Genomic DNA, 19,717 nt, shown 5'->3' on the forward strand with positions numbered 1-19,717 from the left:
AGCAGTGTGATGATGCTTTGCAAGTAATGTTCTGAAGGATATTTTGATTATTTCTCAGGCATATTTGAAGTGGCAGCCTTGATCTAGGTATACACAATGTCATCCATGCCTTACTGAGCCTATTCATGATCTCAACCTATCCCCTATCTGAGGAAATCATTCTCCAGGGTGAACAGACAGGATATAGGTAGGTCCCAGCTAGAGGTCTTTGGGATGCAAGCTCCAGTTAATTCTACAGATGTGAGTCATCCTGGGTCACAGCTTCAGTGATCTCTGGAATCTGGATTTCCTCTCTGCCACCTGCATAATGGAGAGAAAACAGCATGGCTGTATTTTCAGGACAAACAAGGCCTGTGTTCAAATCCTGCCTCTTTCTCTTACTAACTGGGAAAGGAGAGACACATAGTAAGGGATTTAGTAAGGAAGGAAGCACATGGCAAATGCTCAAAAAAATCTACCTACTGTGACCTTGACATTGTTATTATGAATGCTACTACCAGAATTCAGTTTCCCCATTACATGCACCACCAGTTTATATGAACTTGTGAACTCAACTATATGCACATGACAAAGGCAGGAAAAGGAGAAAACATAAATAACTGAGATATTGTGAACAACTCCATTGATCCACAACACTTTCAAATATATGTTGCCTTGGGATGATTTGGAAAAGAGATTTGGATTAGGGCCATTTTCTCCTTTCCCAGGGCCACTCCCTGCTTCCTTTCCTTTCTTTCTCTCAGCTGTGTAGGGAGGGACCTCCTCGTGTCCTCTCCATCCCTGGCAGACTCACTGCATAGCTGCCCAGTGCATCCAGAAGAACTTGACCATATTCCTGGCAGTCAAGGACTGGCCATGGTGACAGCTCTTTGATTCCCTTCAGCCACTGCTGAGTGCCACCATCGGGAATGAGCAGCTTCAAGCCAAAGAGGTCAGTCCACGTAGAAGCAGAAGGGTGGATGTTTCTCCCTGTACCCCATCTGGCACCCAGAACCTGGTGTCTTAATGCTGAGCAGTTTTGACCTGGAAATGCTCCTCCAAGCAGCCCTCAATGCCTCCTTCTGGGTACCTCCATTGACACAGGCCATCCTCCAACTTCACTATCTAGGTATGCACAAGCACATGCACACACACACACACACACACACACACACACACACACACACACACACTTTGTCCTTTCTTTTGTAAAAAGTGAATACTATGCCAGTTGAGCATCAGCATTCTGAAAATCTCAACAGGTAAAATAAAAGCAAATATTCCCAAATCTGAAAATCTCTGAAATCCAGAGCACTCTGGCCCCTTTTGTTTTGGATAAGGATGCTAAACCTATATATTCTCCTTACCACCTTACATTTTTCACTTAAATATATATTCTGAAACTGCAAGCAGTGGTGCATGCCTGTAATCCCAGTGGCTAGGAGGATGAAGCAGGAGGATCTCAAGTTCAAACCAGCCTCAGCAAAAGTGAGGCACAAAGCAACTCAATGAGATCCTATCTGTGAATAAAATACAAAATAAGGGTGGGGATGTGACTCAGTGGTTGGGTGCCACTGAGTTCAATCCCTGGTACCAATATATACCTAAATGTGTGTGTATATGTGTGTGTTTATATATATATATATATATATATATATATATATAAAATATTTATGTGTGTATATATATATATATATATATATATATATATATATATACATGTTTCAAATCAGTCTTATTCATTTTCCTCTGTACAGTGACATGACTCTCTCTGTGTGGATGTAGTTTATTTCCCCTAGCCTTCAGTGAGCATGTGAGCTTCTCCCAATGGTGGCATCATAGGTTAGGGCAGGGGAACTGGCAGAAGAGTGCTCTACCTTGGAGAATGAAGCACTGAGCACATGTCCACAGCAGCCTGTCCCATCTCAGGGTGAACAACGGACCCCTTCTGGGGATTGACACACATCTCCTAGACTGGGATGCTTTGGCCAGACTGATATAAGAAGATAAGTGGACTTTTTAAAATTTGTTTATTTTTATGTGGTGCTGAGGATTGAACCCAGGGCTTTGCATGTGCTAGGCGGGTGCTGTACCACTGATCCAAAACCCCAGGCCAGATGTGGACTTTTCGAAATGGTGAAAAATAAGTCCTTTGGAACTGAGCATTTAGGCATCATTACGACATGCTGGCTGGTCACCACACCATTCCCCAACCATTCTGTTTTAGATATATTAATTAATTAATCAATTAATTAATCATTTATTTTGAAGTGCTGTGGTTTAAACCCAGAACTTGCACATGCTAAATTTTATTTTTAATTGATAAATAATAACTCCACCTATTTATGGAGCATGAGGTAGTGTTTTCATGTAAATATTAAGAGTGATGAAATGAGACTAATCCATCACCTCATATACTCAACTTTTGAGGGTATGGTGAAAACATTTAAAATCTACTCTTTTAGCAATTTTGAAACATATAAAACATTCTGGTTTATTTGCAAGAGATCACTAAGCCATATTTCTGACTGCCATTTTAATCCTCTGAACAAGAGTGGGATGTGAGTTTCTGGCCTGGAATGGTTTCTGTTAAAGTGTCTGTTTTCGCAGGGGGAGCTAACAATGCTGAAACAGAAGCTAGAAAAATCAGAAAAGTTGAGGACTGAGCTCCAGCAGAACACAAGTGGGTCAGAGAGCCAGGTGTCTATGTACATGCCATCTCACAAGTCCCTTTGCGGGGCTCCATAGGTGTGGAATCAGCTGAAGGGAAGAGTGACTACCTGCCTCATGCTCTGCTTCTTGCTTCACACACCCTGGGAATGATATGTAAGGCATGTGCCACTGTTATATCCATTTCACAGAGGAGAAAACTGAGGCTCTGTGAAATTGTGTAAAACTAATTTAAAAGTGAGATTCATGCCAACCTCATCTGCTCTAAAGGAAGAATTTCTTAAATGAGTCACAGAAGCACAAATCACAAGGGAAAATGACAATCTGAGTACCCTAAAGTTAAGAAATTCCATTGATCAAGACATAAAGACACAATATGTACTTGGAGTAAAAATGGGCAGCTCATAAAACTGTTAAAGAGAAACCACAAAATGTAAATAACTTCCTCATATCAATTTGAAAACAAACATTCCAATAGGAAAAAAATGGTTCAAAAATATAAATAAGAATAACCTTGGAGTTGTGTAGGAGGCTCTTATTTCAAAAGTCCATGTGGTCACCAACTCATATGGCCAATAAAGTCATGAAAAGATGTTAATTTAACTAGCAAGCAGGAAAGGAAAATGATCACAAAACTAGGTACCAGGTCACATTTCAGACTGGCAAAACCAAAAAGTCCGATGTAGCCAAATGTTGCCCAAGATGCACAGCAGCATGAACTCTCTGCACTACCAAGGGGAGTCACACTCAGTCTCACTGCTCTTAACCAATTTGGCATTGTCTATGGAAGATGAAGATGTTCATAGCTGATGGCCAGCAATCTCAATTCTATGGATATGTGCTAGAGAATACCACCCATGTGTCTACGAAAAGCCAGAGAGTTCATAGCAGAAGCATGTGCAGATCAAAGGGATGTAATGCCCAGGTGGGAGTTTGTTAATAGGAGGATGGGTGGGACACAGATATTTACTTTAAAAATGAGTTCCCCAGAGGGAGAGTGTGTGAAGAGATTCTAAGCTATGGCCCCCACATTAAATCCAGTTCATTTCCTGCTTTTTTGCAGATAAAATTTATTAGAGCCCATTTATTAACTTCTAGAATAAGGGCACCTTCCTGCTAGCCTGATTGGGCTGAGTGGCTGCAACTGGAAACCATATGGCCTGCAAAAAACTAAAGATTTACTAGTCCTCTCTTTCTTTTCTTTTCTTTTCTTTTTTTTTCTTTTCTTTTCTTTTCTTTTCTTTTCTTTTCTTTTCTTTTCTTTCCTTTCCTTTCCTTTCCTTTCCTTTCCTTTCCTTTCCTTTTCTTTTCTTTTCTTTTCTTTTCTTTCCTTTCCTTTCCTTTCCTTTCCTTTCTTTTCTTTTCTTTTATTTCCTTCCTTTCTTCCTTCCTTCCTTCCTTCTTTTTGGTACCAGGGATTGAAATCATGGGTGATTAATCACTGAGCCACACCCCAACACTTTTTCATATTTATTTTGATACAGGGTCTCACTGAGTTGCTTAGCGCTTTATAAAGTGTTGAGGCTGGCGTTGAACTCTCAATCCTTGTGCCTCAGCCTCCTAAGCTGCTAGGTTTATAGGTATGTGCCATGGCACCCAGCTCTACTAGTTGGATATTTACAGAAAAATTTCCTGATCGTTAGAGAGTCATCAACATGAATTGCCCTTGCAAATATGATATGAAAGGAAAGATTAAACTATAGAGGAATATTTAAAATATTACAGCCTGGATATTTAAATTTGTACATTACTGTTTTAATCCATTTTGTGCTGCTATACCAAAATGCCATAGATTAGGTAATTTGTAGAAAATTGAAGTTTACTTGGTTCATGGTTCTGAAGGCTAGGTGGTCCAAGATCAAGTGGTCATATCTGACAATGGCCTCTTTCTGTCATCATCCCCTGCTGAAATGCAACACCCAATGAGAGGGCTGGTATAAAAGAGGAAGAGGGACCGTCTTCACTTTCATGAAAAACTGGTTGTAACCACATTAATCCATCTATGAGGCCTGCATTGTCATTCCCTCTGCAAGGTCATACTTCTTAGCACTGCTACACTAAGGATCAAGTCTCCAACACAATAACATGGGAGGGAACACATTCAAACCATAAAAATTACTATATATTTGTTATATGGCTATATAGCTGATGGTGTAAAAAGACTGATGGGAAAAATAAAACTAAATCCAGTGCAGTGGGGCATTGGGAAGATGGCACCACTGGTGACCAAGAGGGGGCTAAAGAGCATGGTGTGGCAGAGTTGTCACTTGATCTTGTCACTTCCTTTGATATGCAAAAGCTTCTTAATTTAAGGGATAAAAGCAACAGTGTTTGATGACTGCAAGAAAGAAGGTGAATGGAAGATAATGCTTTTAGATGAATTTACCACTAGGCTTTTGGCATCATGTTGCAAAATGACAGATCTTCTAGAAGAAAGTATAACTGTTGTGGAGAATATTTATAAGAATCGTGAACCTGTCAGACAAATGAAAGCTCTTTATTTTATCATACCAACATCAAAATCTGTAGATTGTTTCTTACGAGATTTTTCAAGTAAATCAGAGAACAAATACAAAGCAGCATATTTATACTTCACTGACTTTTGTCCTGATAGTCTCTTTAATAAAATTAAGACATCTTGTCCCCACAAGTCAATAAGAAGATGTAAAGAAATAAATATTTCCTTCATTCCACATGAATCTCAGGTGTATACTCTTGATGTACCAGATACATTCTATTACTGTTATAGTCCAGACCCTGGCAATGCCAATGGAAAAGATGCCATTATGGAAGCAATGGCTGAGCAGATAGTTACAGTATGTGCCACTTTGGATGAAAATCCTGGAGTAAGATATAAAAGTAAGCCTCTAGATAATTCCAGTAAACTTGCACAGCTGGTTGAAAAAAAAAACTTGAAGACTACTACAAGATTGATGAAAAGAGACTAATAAAGGGTAAAACTTATTCCCAGCTCTTAATAATTGATTGTGGCTTTGATCCTGTGTCCACTGTCCTGCATGAACTGACCTTTCAGGCAATGGCATATGATCTACTACCAATTGAGAATGATACATACAAATACAAAACAGATGGAAAAGAAAAGGAGGCAATCCTTGAAGAAGATGATGATCTCTGGGTGAAAATTCGACATCGGCATATTGCAGTTGTACTAGAGGAAATTCCAAAGCTTATGAAGGAAATTTCATCAACAAAGAAAGCAACAGAAGGAAAGACATCACTTAGTGCTCTTACCCAGCTGATGAAAAAGATGCCCCATTTCCGTAAACAGATTACTAAGCAAGTTGTTCATCTTAATTTAGCAGAAGATTGCATAAATAAGTTCAAGCTTAATATAGAAAAGCTCTGTAAAACTGAACAGGACCTGGCACTTGGAACTGATGCAGAAGGACAGAAGGTGAAAGATGTTATGAGAGTACTTCTTCCAGTTCTACTCAACAAAAATCATGATAATTGTGATAAAATAAGAGCAACCCTACTTTATATCTTCAGTACTAATGGAACTATGGAAGAAAATTTGGACAGGTTGATCCAGAATGTAAAGATAGAAAATGAGAGTGGCATGATTTGTAACTGGAGTTACCTTGGTGTTCCCATTGTTTCCCAATCTCAACAAGGCAAACCATTAAGAAAGGATCGGTCTGCAGAAGAAACTTTTCAACTTTCTCGATGGACACCTTTTATCAAAGATATTATGGAGGATGCCATTGATAATAGATTAGATCAAAGGAGTGGCCGTATTGTTCTCAGTGTCCAGCAGTTTGGAATGGCTCTGGAGCTGTAAGTGCTCGCTAGAAACCTAGAACCAATTATTTAGAACTGGACCGAAAAAAATGGATCAAAGCTGATTATTTTTGTAATTGGAGGAATTACATATTCTGATATGCTTATGTGCTTATGAAGTTTCTCAGGCACATAAATCCTGTGAATTTATTATTGGTTCTACACATATTTTAACACCCAAAAAGCTGTTGGATGATATAAAGATGCTGAATAAACCCAAGGATAAAGTCTCCTTTACTAAAGAAGAGTAGCTTCAGGGGAAGTGGTTTAGAGGTTTTTTAATTAACATGTTCAATTAAAAATAAAAAAAGAAAATGTTACTATCATGTAATTTAAACAATGTAAATATTTTATGGAACAATGACTTTCAAATACATTTCTTAAAGGACTGTTTATGATTATGTATTGTTGGATTTGTCACCTTTAATAATTTAAATATTGTTGCTGCTTTATAGGTGATAAGATATTAAAATGCTTTCTAAACTTTTGTTTTAACCTCTGGGACAGAATTTAATTTCTTAAAGAATTTTCACAGCCCCTTGTGTATATATATATTAATCATTTATTAAATACTTATCTATCTTATGCTGAAGTATAGTTTTGGGGGGAAAATGATTTTTAAATGAAGATATAAAAGTAAAAACTGTAAATGTGTATGTATGATAGAATTATTTCCTATTAGTGCAGTTTTTCTTTCAACTGAAATTCACAGTTTTATTTGTAAAATAATTGAGTCATTGAGTGATTTCATAGTGAACTGTCTTGCTAGATACTTCTAAAAAACACAATTTTATGTAATTTTGAAATGATGTATGTTTAAACTAGAAAACCAAAAATAATCATGAATATTCTAAGAAAAAATAAAATATATAGTTACAAAAAAAAATCCAGTGCAGTGGTTTCCTGGGTACCGAAAGGGCCATGTGATCGGAGGTCATGTGTTTGTGTGCGTGATTGCAATGCTTCTATTTCCCCTTTTTGTTTGAGTGTTATGTTCATGAACTGCAGATGTATGAAAGAACTACAAAGTTCTGGCCCCCAAGAAATGCTCTAAAACTCAAAGGCAGACTCCAATTACATGGTGTGCCCCTAGTAAGCTCTGGGTAGAACAAAGAAGAGCTGTTTGGGCTGGGGTTGTGGATCAGTGGTAGAGCACTCACCTTGCACATTCAAGGCCCTGTGTTTGATCCTCAGCACCACATAAAAATAAATAAAAATGAGCTGTTTGAGGCAAAGCTGATGTTTCAACTAGAATTTTCTGTCTATAACTAGAGTGAGGTGAGGGAAACACTTGTCTGAGGGACACAGTTTAAAGGGTTACCAAAAATATAAGCAAGGTAATTGATATTTTAGTGCAATATCTTTAAATTGCAAATGAATGCAAAAATCCATGATGAGCAAATTATTGACATTTTAAATAAATGTAGAATTTGTGGCTCAGGATTAGGATCAGGAGGATGTGGTGCCCTGTGTGACTTTATTTAATAAAGTTTTGAAGTTTTCATTATTGTGGAAGTTTTTGCACTCATTTAAAATAAATATTGCATTAAAAATATTCACATTTTCTGAATGTCTTAGAACTTCAGAAAATTCTGCACAATGAAGAGTCTACTTAGCTCATCCAAGGTCCATTTCTGTTTCTTCATAAAGCCAACAACATCTTATAGAGTTCAGATGAATTACAAATAGAACCCACTTATCCATCCACTCAACAAATATACGTGAGTTTCTCCTATGTGTTAGATATTGTGTGAGACAACATGGATGAAGCTAGGAACAAGGTTAAATCTCTGCCCTAACAAACTCTAGAGGCAAATAGACAGAGACAGAACAAATGTCAACTAGCATTAGATTGTGAATTGCTATGAAGATAAAGCAAGGGAGCTGACCATAATGGGAGAGCAAATGAGCAGCTTCGTCTAGGAAGGCTTCCATTGAAGGGGATGTTCCATTATAGATCTGCATGATTTGATGTAGCCATTTATGTTCATATCTGGAAGATAGAATAGAAATAGTGAGTCAAAGATCCTGAGGCATCCTAGGATAGTATTTGTTACCTCAGTGGAAACTATAGTCTTCTCTACCTGTGAGTCCCTGACTTATTATTATTGATATGATTGCTTGGTTTGGATGAAGGAAAATGGAACCTGGAACTGGATTTATGGTACAGCCAACAGAATTTTCTTGTGAACAGCAAACATTGGATCAAGATATGTGATGTCAAGTTCTGGAAGGAGCTATCTCTGGCACCTCTTTATCCTCCCTGGGGGATTGTAACCATGTTCCCTGTACAGATTTCTTGACTTCCCTTGCAACCCCCCATAGCCACATCAACCATGTCCAGCCATGCAGTGGCTCCTGGAAAAAATGGCCACATCCATGCAGAGGGTTAAGAGAAGCTAGGCTGAGATGCTGCATCCTGAGCCTGTCACTCTCATGGAGAACACTGCCATGAGGAGGAGAGATGTCACACATATTCATCATAATCAGTGGTGTCTGTAGAGAGCTGAACTTGCTGGTAGTAGTGGCAATGTGTAGAGTGGGGACATGGGAAATCAGAGTAGGAAGGATGGCTTTGAATCTTGGTGACTTCCTTATAGAAATTTCCTCCTCCAAGTTGACATTTGATGTGGTAATCTATCACAAGCTATCAGGTCAGACATGGGGATTTGCAGTGCATTGGCTGCCTGCCGGGGAGATTTGGAGGGAGGAGAAAAACCTTCTTAGCATTCAGGGGAACAGATTTGGGGAAACTTGAAGAAGGAACAAAGGAAGTTCAGGGTCTAGGACCTGAATGGAACAATTAAGTGTTGGTGCCTGCAGAATGCTCTGCCCAGGTTCTTGGCACCTTCATTTGTGTCATAGGGTGGCAAAAAATATGTATGGGGCTTTAAACAAATGAGATAAACTTTCAAAGCCAAAAATATCAAAGGATATTAAGTTCCAGGAGAGTCACCGATCCTGGCCTGCATTCACCAGATCTCTGGGAGAGGGAGATGGAGTCAGATGGTGGATGAAGCTCAGAGGACAGCAGGGTGGTTATGAGGAAGCACTAGAAGTCAGACAGCCTGGGCTGGACACCCTCTACTCTGATCCTTAGCATATCATCTCACCTTTTGTTGCCTCTGTTTGTATTCTGTACAAAGATGATGATCAAAGAACCCTTCTTGGAAGGTACAGGATGGTCTGAAAAGGAAACAGAATTTGTAAAGTGCTGAACATAAGCTCTTTGTTGTGTGCAGGGTCACCAAAATCAGATTTCTGTGCAGAAAAGTACAAGCCAATAATAAAAGGTCACTGTTTACTGCTGTCTGCAAGGAAGATGGTGTGTAGGTTTGAGAGTTCTTTTTTAAATTAAAAAAATAAATTTTTGATTCCTAATAATTGTTCATATTGATGGGAACAGTGTGACTTGTAAATACATGTATGCAGTGTAATGATCAGATACAAGCCATTATCACATCCATCACCTCCAACATTTGTCATTGCTTTGTGTTAGGCATGTTCAAACTCCTCTCCATGAACTATTTTAAAGTATATAGTTAACTATTGTCAATCATAGTTACCTTATTGTCCGATACAATATTAGAAATTATTCCTCCTGTCCATCTGTACTCTGGTACATGTTAATCCTCTTCTCTCTGTCCCCATGTCCTCCACCCCCTCCCCAGGCTGCAGTATGGATTCAATAATTCTTGAATATAAGAGTGTAGGACAGAAGCAAGTCAAGGTGTGGCACCCCTGTGGCTTACTTGTCTTTCTTCCCAACTCAACTGTGAGATCCCTGGTGCACCATAGAAGGCCACAGGATGTCTTTCATATTCATGAATGACCAGCAACAGTGACAGCTTCAGGAAAACATTTGTGTCAGCATTTAACTTCCATCAAATCCCAGTCACCACAGCCATTCCAGGTGGTAGAAGAGACCCACATGCAGGATGCCTTCAACTTTGTACAAAATGTACAGCAAATTCATTCCTCCCTGTCCCTCTTTCTCTCAGAGGTTCTTGGAGTCATTGTCCCTAAGCAGAAAAAGCATTTCTACTGCTTTGGCCAAACTCTGGATCAAGGGAGGTTTTCACAATGATGTCTAGTGAATTGGTATTTGAGGAATGTGCAAAGACACTTTTGGATTGGTGAACCAGCCTCTCCCCTTCATTAATTTGTTTTCATTCTGCATTCACCTAACAATCCTGGGAATGATGCCCAACCCTCACCTCCATGGACAAAAGCCCCTGACCCCACAGCATTTGGGGAGGAAGAGGGATTAGTGGGGACCTCAGCACATCAGGGACCACCTGTCTCTCTGAAAGATGTTCTGTCATTTTCTTTACTCAACAAGACTAATAGTCCTGTAGGCTCCAGGCTTTGGGTTCTGTGAAACTCAAAATTAATGTATTAAATTTATCATGTGTTCCCCTTGCACAGGCCATGTAGCACAAATTAAATTTCACAGTAATTGGCTAAGGTGGAAAGAAACCACCAATCCCTGTGTTGGAGATCAATGCTGACTTTAGGGACAAGGTGGTGGAGGTTAGTTAGGGGTGTGATCCTGGGTGTTCCTGGGTTGCACTGGGCTGAATTGTGTGGCCATGGCTAAACAGGCTTCCCCCATAACAAGTACTTTTTCACATCCATTAGCCTAATCTAATAATTTGAAGCCCAGTGTGAGCCCAAAATTAGGAGGAGCCTCCTCAAGTTGGATGGTGATAATTTCTAAACTAGTTGTTCAGAAGATCACCCTGGAGCAGGGTGAAATGTGGGTTCCTGGACTCTGCTTCAGAGACAGATTTTGAGGAATCTGAGGGTCCTGAAATTTGCATTTCACAAACACCTTAGGTAATTGCAACCCAAGTACCTCCCTAGTGCATTTTATTCATTTATTTCTGGCGTACTAGGGATTTAAGCCAGGAGTGCTTTACCACAGAGCCATATACTTATCCTTTAAAAAAAACTTTTTTAGAAACAGAATCTTGCTGAGTTGTTCAGGGTCTTGGTTTTGAAAGTTGCTGAGACTGGGTTTTGATCCTTCTGCCTGAGGATCCCAAGCCTCCCAAGTCAGATTACAGGTGTACATCCCACACCTAGTTCCCTATTGCATTTTAAAGACAGTTAAAGAAAGGTCTAAGGGTGCTTCATTTAACAGGCAACAGGAAGCACCCTGGGAGAATCCCTCTATTATTAGCTAACTGGTGGCCTTTACTTGGATCTGAGAGATCTGGGTTCAAACCTCATCTACATGATATATGAGTTCGCAATTCTTTCCCCAAGCTTCCCCTCTTCTATGTTTCTATTGAAATCTGCATGTTGAGCTGAGCAGAAGCTGAGGTGCTGAATAAGATGGGAAATGATGAGATGAGGAGGGAATGGAGGACATGGGGTGAATAAAACAGCCCCCAATTTTGTTGCACAACCTCTTTTTCCTGACTCTTTTTGAAAATTAGCACATTTTGTTTGCTGATTACAAAAGTGGTTAAAAGTTTTGACAATATGAAAACATTACAGATAAGTTGGAGTTCCCTGTGAGCCCATTCCTGTAGGAAAAATATGAAATCCCCATGGAGAGTCTGGGAGTATTTTGTTCTGTGCAAACACAAACAAATGCAGGATCACTTGGAACATTCTATTTGGCAGCCTTGGATAATTGACCTTGGGGATTTTTTTTCAGAAAGAACATGCAGATGTGCATCTTCCTTCTTTGTGGGTCTACTGACTGACTTCGAGCCAGACTGACCGATGATGGTATCAATAGGGACAAGCTCAGAAAAGCAGAGCTGTTCCGTGATTCTGGGATCATATGGCTTCTGTCTGTAAAACAACCCAGTCAGCCTTGAGTACCATTCATGATACAGGGGTTGATGGGATGGAGGATCTGGGACATTTTACAACAATTTCTAGGGCATAGCTTCAGCAAACCAGGGGGAATTAAGACCTTATCTAACTCAATGCATTTTGCTCTTCAGGTGACCAAGGCCTGAGAGGCGAGACTGTCCAAGGTCACACAACATGTTTTTCATTGCATCTGGACTTCAACCCAGTATCCTGCCTCTCTTATTTATTTTTTCATTCTCTGTCTTTTGCCTTTACTTTTTGTGAATATTTAAAGGGCATTATGTAATGTGTTAGTATATATATTTGATGTACACAGCAAAATGATTAAAAATGTTACACAAATTAATAGACTCATCATTTCATACAGTTGTTTCTTTTCTTCTTGTGGTGAGAGTACTAACATCTGCTTTCTAGGTCAATGAGCTGCTCCAGGACATTGGCAGTTGCCTTCTGAGGGCTTCTCAATCTCCCCCTCATCTACAGGGCCACTGTTTATCTTCTTGGCAATAAACTGTCAATCAGTATGCATTTTGGTGGCATAAACTTGAAACTTTAAGCCTGCATTTAGAACAATAATACCACTGAAGCCCTGATCCATTGGGCATTTAAAATTGGTCAGTTCATTGTAAAACAATAACAAAAATAAAAGCAAAATTCAAGTTAGTATTACTGGGAATTTGTTAAAAATGTATATTTTTAAACTTAAAACACATACAGCTTCTTACCCTGAGTTACCTGGGTACTGGGTAGGAGTGCATCCTTTTGCATATAAACTTCTGATTCAAGTTCTGCTCTTTTCTCTCTTAATCCATACCCTTAATATATTACCAACATAATTTCCAGCCTTGACTTTTTTTTATTTTTGTATTTTGGGTACTACATCAGGGGCTGGGACTTAGAGAAAACAGGCACAGGCTTCACAGTCACATTCAACAACAATGATAAGCACTGTATAATGCAAAACATATTATCTTCTACCTTTGTTTTGGACCATTTTCTGTTGATATAATAAAATAGCTGAGGCAGGATTCTTTACAGAGGAAATAAGTTTATTTAACTCACAGATTCTCCCCATCATCCTTGGGGGATGATCTTCTGTCCTGCTGGTTAAGAAGAGCATTCTTTAAAGTAGCTATTTTTATTGAGAGTTATTATGTGACAGTCACTGTATAATGCAACAAATATGAAAGATGAAACATTCTGGCTCTGTGAACAAGACACTCTTCTATTCCTAGGACTATTTTAAATATGAATTTTTAAAAAGGTGAAACCTCTGCAGTTACATCTTTTTAATTTCAAGCTTGATTCCATCTTAGTGTACCTGTGACTTCTGGTTAAACAAACAAACAAATAAACAACAACAACAAAAAAACCTGTGGATGGCAAGTTGGTCCATGTCCCCTCACCCGCTCCTCCGCCCGACTGCTCTAAGGCTTGTGCCCCAGGGGTGTCAGCCCCCCGGTGGTTCTGCTCTCTGGGCCTATGGAGACTGGGGAATGGGCCCAGGCTGCAGCCCCGCATGCGTGGGAGCACCGCCTCCCCCGCCGCAGACAGGGAAAACCGCTGGGAGGTACAGGAGGCAGCGCAGAGGAGGTCCCCAGTGGGGGCCGGTGGCAGGGCTGGAAGAAGCCAGAGCCGACCTCTGCAAGCTGAGGCGGGGCAGCTCCCTCGGCCTGAGACCTCCACCTCCCCAAGGCGCAGCGAAGAATGAGCAGGCGCCTGTCCCAGGCTCTGGGTCAGGCTTCCTCCCAAGCAGCGTAGGCGCTGGGGTCGGTCTCTGTGGCGGGGCAGGGCACCTTCAGCGGTGACCAGGCTTGGGTGCAGGTGCCTGGTCTACTGAACTGGCCGCTGGGAAAAGGAGGAGGAGGAGGAGGAGGAGGAGGAGGAGGAGGAGGAGGAGGAGGAGGAGGACCCTTGTGGTGGCGGTTGCCAGGCCTCCCCTCCCCCGCACACTTCAGGGCGCTGAGTGGCCTCCAGAAGAGGAAGTTCCGCTCCCTAACTAACAGTGCAGCTGCAGATCCCAGGAGTCAGGTATTTGAGGCGTGATTGCCCTGTGGGTGGACAGTGGAGGGTGCAGCATAGGCGCCAGGCGTCTGCGGGGTGGGTGGTGAGGTGCGGGTGATTGTCGGCTCCAACCTCCCTGCTTCACCCACTGCAGCTGCCTCAGCCTTCCTGAGAGGTGGGAGACCTTCCACCCTTTTGGGAAACTTCTGAGGAGACCTGCATTTCCCCAGACACTTGCCCCCTTTTCCCCACCACCACGAATGTTAAGAGACAGTTGAATAGAGACATCGAGGAGATTAAGTGGACCTTCTACAACTTCTTGGACTTCGCCATCCTCCTGGTGGGGGAGGGAGACCACATTTGATCATCTCACTGGGGTGCGGAAATGGAAGAACCCACCTTGCAGTTTTTCTGCAGTGTGGTTTGAGGGATCTACTCCCAGGAATGAAAAGAAGACTTGTAACAACTTGATGAAGTATATAAAGCCTAATGGCAGGAAGATATCACAGGACATAAAACTAGCAATCATTTGGAAGGCCACCCAGGTTTCCAGATGTAATTGGGCGAGCATGAAAGAGATACTTTTTAAAAAACACAACACTCCTGTGAGAGGAAAAAATTGTGTTTATCCTATTTGTGAAGATTTTGAAAACGGTTCAATGTCTAGTACATTTGTTATAAGATGAGAACTTTATAAAATGTTTTGTCCAAGAGCCTAAAGGATGACTACCCCCAGCCCTGCTGCCCCTGTTGGGATGCTGGATTCCACCTCTGAACCTGAGGCCACCCTCCTTCCCACATCACAAGCTACCTTGAGACTTTCTAAGAAGTTTATCCTTCTCCTTATTCTTAGTGCCTTCAACACCATATGTTCTGGGCAATTTCTTCCTTCCAGACTCTTCAAAATACAAACACTTTGATCTGGGTTTAGAAGATGTATTAATTCTTCATATAGATGCCTGCAAAGGGGCTAAAACTCCTGGAGTCTTCCTGATCCATGGACCTGATGAACATAGACACAGAGGAAAAGAAGACCACCATCTGAGAAATAAGATGCAACCAGATTATGAGAAGGCCCTGCAAGAAGCAAAAGAAAAATTAAAGAAGTCAAAAGAGGAAATACAGGGGTTGGGGATGTGACTCAAATGGTTGTGCTCTCGCCTGTCATGTAGGCACTGGGTTCAATCCTCAGCACCACATAAAAATAAATAAGTGAAATAAAGTTATTGTGTTCCACTACAACTAAAAAATAAATATTAAAAGAGAGAGCAAACCTCTGCCACCAGTCCCTATTCTAAATCTTGTAGGAATAAGTGGTGGAGGACTAATAGACAGTGACATAAGAAAAAGGGGAAAAATTAAAGAGATGATGAAAAATGCCTGGGATAATTATAGGACATATGAATGGGGTCATAATGAACTCAGACCTACTGCAAGGAAAGGACACTATACCAACATATTTGGAAGTTCACAGTTGAGTGCTACCATAGTAGATGCTTTGGATACCCTTTATATCATGGGACTTCATGATGAATTTCTTGTTGGACAAAGATGGATCGAAGACAACCTTGATTTCAGTGTGAATTCAGAGGTGTCTGTCTGAAGTTAACATTTGATTTATTGGACACCTGCTTGCAGCATATTACCTTTCAGGAGAAGAGATATTCAAGATTAAAGTGGTAGAGTTGGCTGAGAAATTCCCAACTTCTTTTAACACACCTACTGGGATTCCCTGGGGAAGGGTGAATCTGAAAACTGGAGTAGGGAGAAACTGGGGTTGGGCTTTTGCAGGTAGCAGCATTCTGGCTGAGTTTCATACATTACATATGGAATTTGTCCACCTCAGCTACTTGACAGGGGACCTGATTTACTATAAAAAAAGGTCGTGCATATTGAGAAAGTACTTTAGCAAATGGATCATCCAAATGGCATTTATCCAAATTATTTGAACCCAAAAACAGGGCACTGGGATAAGTATTATACATTAGTTGGTGGTATGGAGGACAGTATCTATGAATATAGATGGTTGATATCAGATAAAACGGATCATGAGGCAAGAAAGATGTATGATGATGCTATTGGGGCTATAGAGAAACACCTTATTAAGAAGTCCCAGAGTGGTCTTATCTTTATTGAATTATGCAAGAATGGACACTTGGAAAAGAAGATGGGACATTTGGCTTGCTTTGATGGGGGAATGTTTGCATTCAAGTTTGATGGTGCAGTGGAGGCTGTGGCTGTCCAGCAGGCTGAAAAGTATTATATCCTCGAGCCAGATGTAATTTAAACCTGTTGGTACCTAGGGATATTTACTCATGATTCAAGATAGAGTCAGTGGAGCTGGGAAGCAGCACTGGCTATTGAAAAGTACTGCTGAATCAGTGGTGGAGTTTTCTGGAGTCAAAAATATATATTCCTCTACTCCTACAAAAGATGATGTATAGCAGAACTTCTTTCTTTCTGAAACATTAAAATATTTCTATCTGCTCTTTTCCAGTGATGACCTTTTACCTTTAGATCACTGGGTGGTTAACAGAGAAGCTCACTCTCTGCCTGTGTTATATTTAGTTAACATCACACTTTCAAGTAATCCTGCTGTTCCATGAAAGCAGGTACAGAAGGAATATACTTATGTTTTGTTTACATGAACCACTACAGAAACTAGTCTGGAGAAGTGGCTTTTGAAAATCCAGACCTCTAAGTCAACATGACAGGGTGAAACCTCCCTGTAAGGCTTTTCAACTTGTAGATATATCAGATTTGAAATTATTCCATTTTATACCTGACCAAAATATGTTCTGGTACCTGTAGGACAGAGAACAGATGTACTTTGATTCTTAATGAGGTAGTCACACAAGAAGCACTGTCTGTTACTGTTGTATTGCTAGAGCAATCCAAGAACATAGAGCACCTTGCAGGAATTAGATATGACTTTTGGAACCAATTATATAATTTTTTTTTCCTCTCACAGTGGAGAAGCTTTTAAATTAGATATTACACATTGGTTATTCCTATTTCTCTATTTAAATAATAGAATAAAATAAGATAAACAAAAACAAAAGAACAGTGTAACTACTTCAGTAGCAAGAAGACTCAAAAATGAAACAGAAGTACCTATCCCTGTCTGAATTTTGAAGTTCCCCATTGGATGAACAGACTGGCAGTCATTTCAATCGCAATGAAATTTCTTGGTTACACTTTATTTTTCCTGGGGTATGATCTCACAAAGAATACTCTTCAAGTATTTTTTCTCTATCTGATATCATTGAAATTGCTATTTATCAGACTCTACTTAAGAGCCTGGGTGTAGGATTTTGTGCATGTAATTCAGTCTAGTGTTGGTGGCATGACCAAAAGAGAAGGAAGTGCCAGTTTGTTGCTTTACCACATGTTCTTAGAGAAATCCTTGGTTTTGTTGGTAAGATGTTATTCTTCCAAACCAACATAAGTACCAATTAAATTTTATCCACTTTAATCTCATAATAAATTTAATAGAGTCAGGCAGCTTACAACTTTATGTGGCTTGATAAAATTCACTATTGGTACCTAGGGAGATTTACTCATGATTTACCATGCAGCTCTGAGTTTGCCATGATAAGCTAAGTTACTTTTAAAATTTAGAAAGCAAACCCCAAACACAGTGAAACTTCCTTAAACATTCTATTAGGAATGGGAACAGGGGATCCTTTATTATTTCATCAGATGAGTGAGCTGTTCACAAATATTTTGTTTTTTAGTTTTCCAAGATATAGACTCCAAAGGGTTAATCAGAATAACTTCAAAATAATTTTGGTGAAAAAAATGTGATTAATTATATTACACTGAAATTGGTTATATCTAAAACTTTTCTTTTACTGTTAATAGATTTTGCATTGATTTAAACAAAACTATTTCTTTATATTTTGGCAAAAGAAACTTAAATTTTATCAAGAATTATATAGTATAAGTTACTATATAATGATTATAATTTTTTGTCCCTTGAATTTCTGTGACAGTGAAAGATACTTTTTTCCTCTTGATTTAATATATTTTCCACTGACATTAATAAAAGTTGAAAACAATATAACTAGTATTTACTCTGAATTTAAATATTTTATGAAACAAGTTTGTACAGGAAGCTCACCTTGGAATTCTGAAAGCTTATTCCCTTATTTAGTCGTTTGATTTTTTAATCCTCTAATTAGCATGTAGTAGATTTAAGTTGAGAAAATATTTAATAAATTAATTAAACATTTTAAAAAATATTTATTTATTTTTTAGTTGTAGTTGGACTCAATATCTTTATTTATTTATTTTTTATGTGGTGCTGAGGATCACGCCCAGGGTCTCACACGTGCTAGGCTAGTGCAATACTGCTGAACCACAACCCCAGCCCAAATAATTAAACTTTTTCTAAGGTGGATCATTTTATACCACAATCATCAGACAATCCTCATAGTTCAGTCAATGATCCATAAATGATAGCCACCCCAAAGTTGTTTAGTGTACATAGAAAATAAAGATGTAGAGCCAGGTGTATTAAATTTCTAAGAGGGTTAAATTACAGTATCATTACTATTTGAAAATTTAAAATTCTTGCAAAGGGTAGATGACTGTAACTTTAGAAGAGAAAGGGAATATTTGATTCTCAGAAAAAAAAAATAGCTTTCCTCCTAAAAGTAGCACAAGCCCACTTATGAGTGACTGAAGAATAGTAAAAAATTTGAGTTGGAAAAAACCAAGAGTATCTGTGCAGATAGCAGTAATGTCCCCTGACCATCCTTCTACCTCTCTTTCTAGAATAGTGCAGAGTAAAGGGGCTTTATTGACTCACAAGGTACTCCTTACCAGAGGAGACAGAACTCCTAACCCAAGTGCTCTATATTACTTGGATGACTGGAGCTTAAGAGTAGTCAAGGAAGTGTACAAGCAGAGCCAGTTCCAATTTGAGAGGGACCATTGAAGAGTCTTCTTCACCACTCCCTACCGTCTTTGTGATGATAAGTCTAGAGATTATAACAGTGCTTTTCCTTCTCTGAATACTGAAGGCAATTAAAGTTAGATACAAATGACTGGTCAGTGTCATCTTTTGTTTTTGTTAAAGACTTTGTAAATAACTTTCACTGAGATCAATCTTCATCCAATATTTTGCTTAGTTTCCAATAGTGTTCTTTACTGTCTTCTGTCCTTAATTTTCCTTTGTATTTTGTAGATTTTATTACTCAGATTTGGAACTCATTGATTTATAAGACCTCCTGCAAGGAGCCCAGAAAAAACCTCAAAGAGCTGAATCTTCACTTTGTGTCCATGGCACATTGTACAAAACAGCTAGATGGATTGGTACATAAAAGAAGAAATGAAACAGAGATATCAGACACCTTCTACATTTATTTCTCTTAATATTAGAATCAAAAGTTTTGGTTCATAAAAGACTTTTTGTTTTGTTTTATTG

At 39.4% G+C, this 19,717-nt stretch overlaps 2 pseudogenes; both read left to right on the forward strand.

The window, feature by feature from the left end:
* Positions 1-2,601: 2,601 nt before the first annotated feature.
* Positions 2,602-6,702, forward strand: LOC144251184 (syntaxin-binding protein 3-like; annotated as a pseudogene).
* A 6,974-nt stretch (positions 6,703-13,676) lies between these two features.
* LOC144251185 (mannosyl-oligosaccharide 1,2-alpha-mannosidase IB pseudogene) lies at positions 13,677-16,892 on the forward strand (annotated as a pseudogene).
* The last annotated feature ends 2,825 nt before the right edge of the window (positions 16,893-19,717 follow it).

Source organism: Urocitellus parryii, chromosome Y (genome assembly GCF_045843805.1).
Source record: "Urocitellus parryii isolate mUroPar1 chromosome Y, mUroPar1.hap1, whole genome shotgun sequence".
NCBI classification, from domain to species: domain Eukaryota; kingdom Metazoa; phylum Chordata; class Mammalia; order Rodentia; family Sciuridae; genus Urocitellus; species Urocitellus parryii.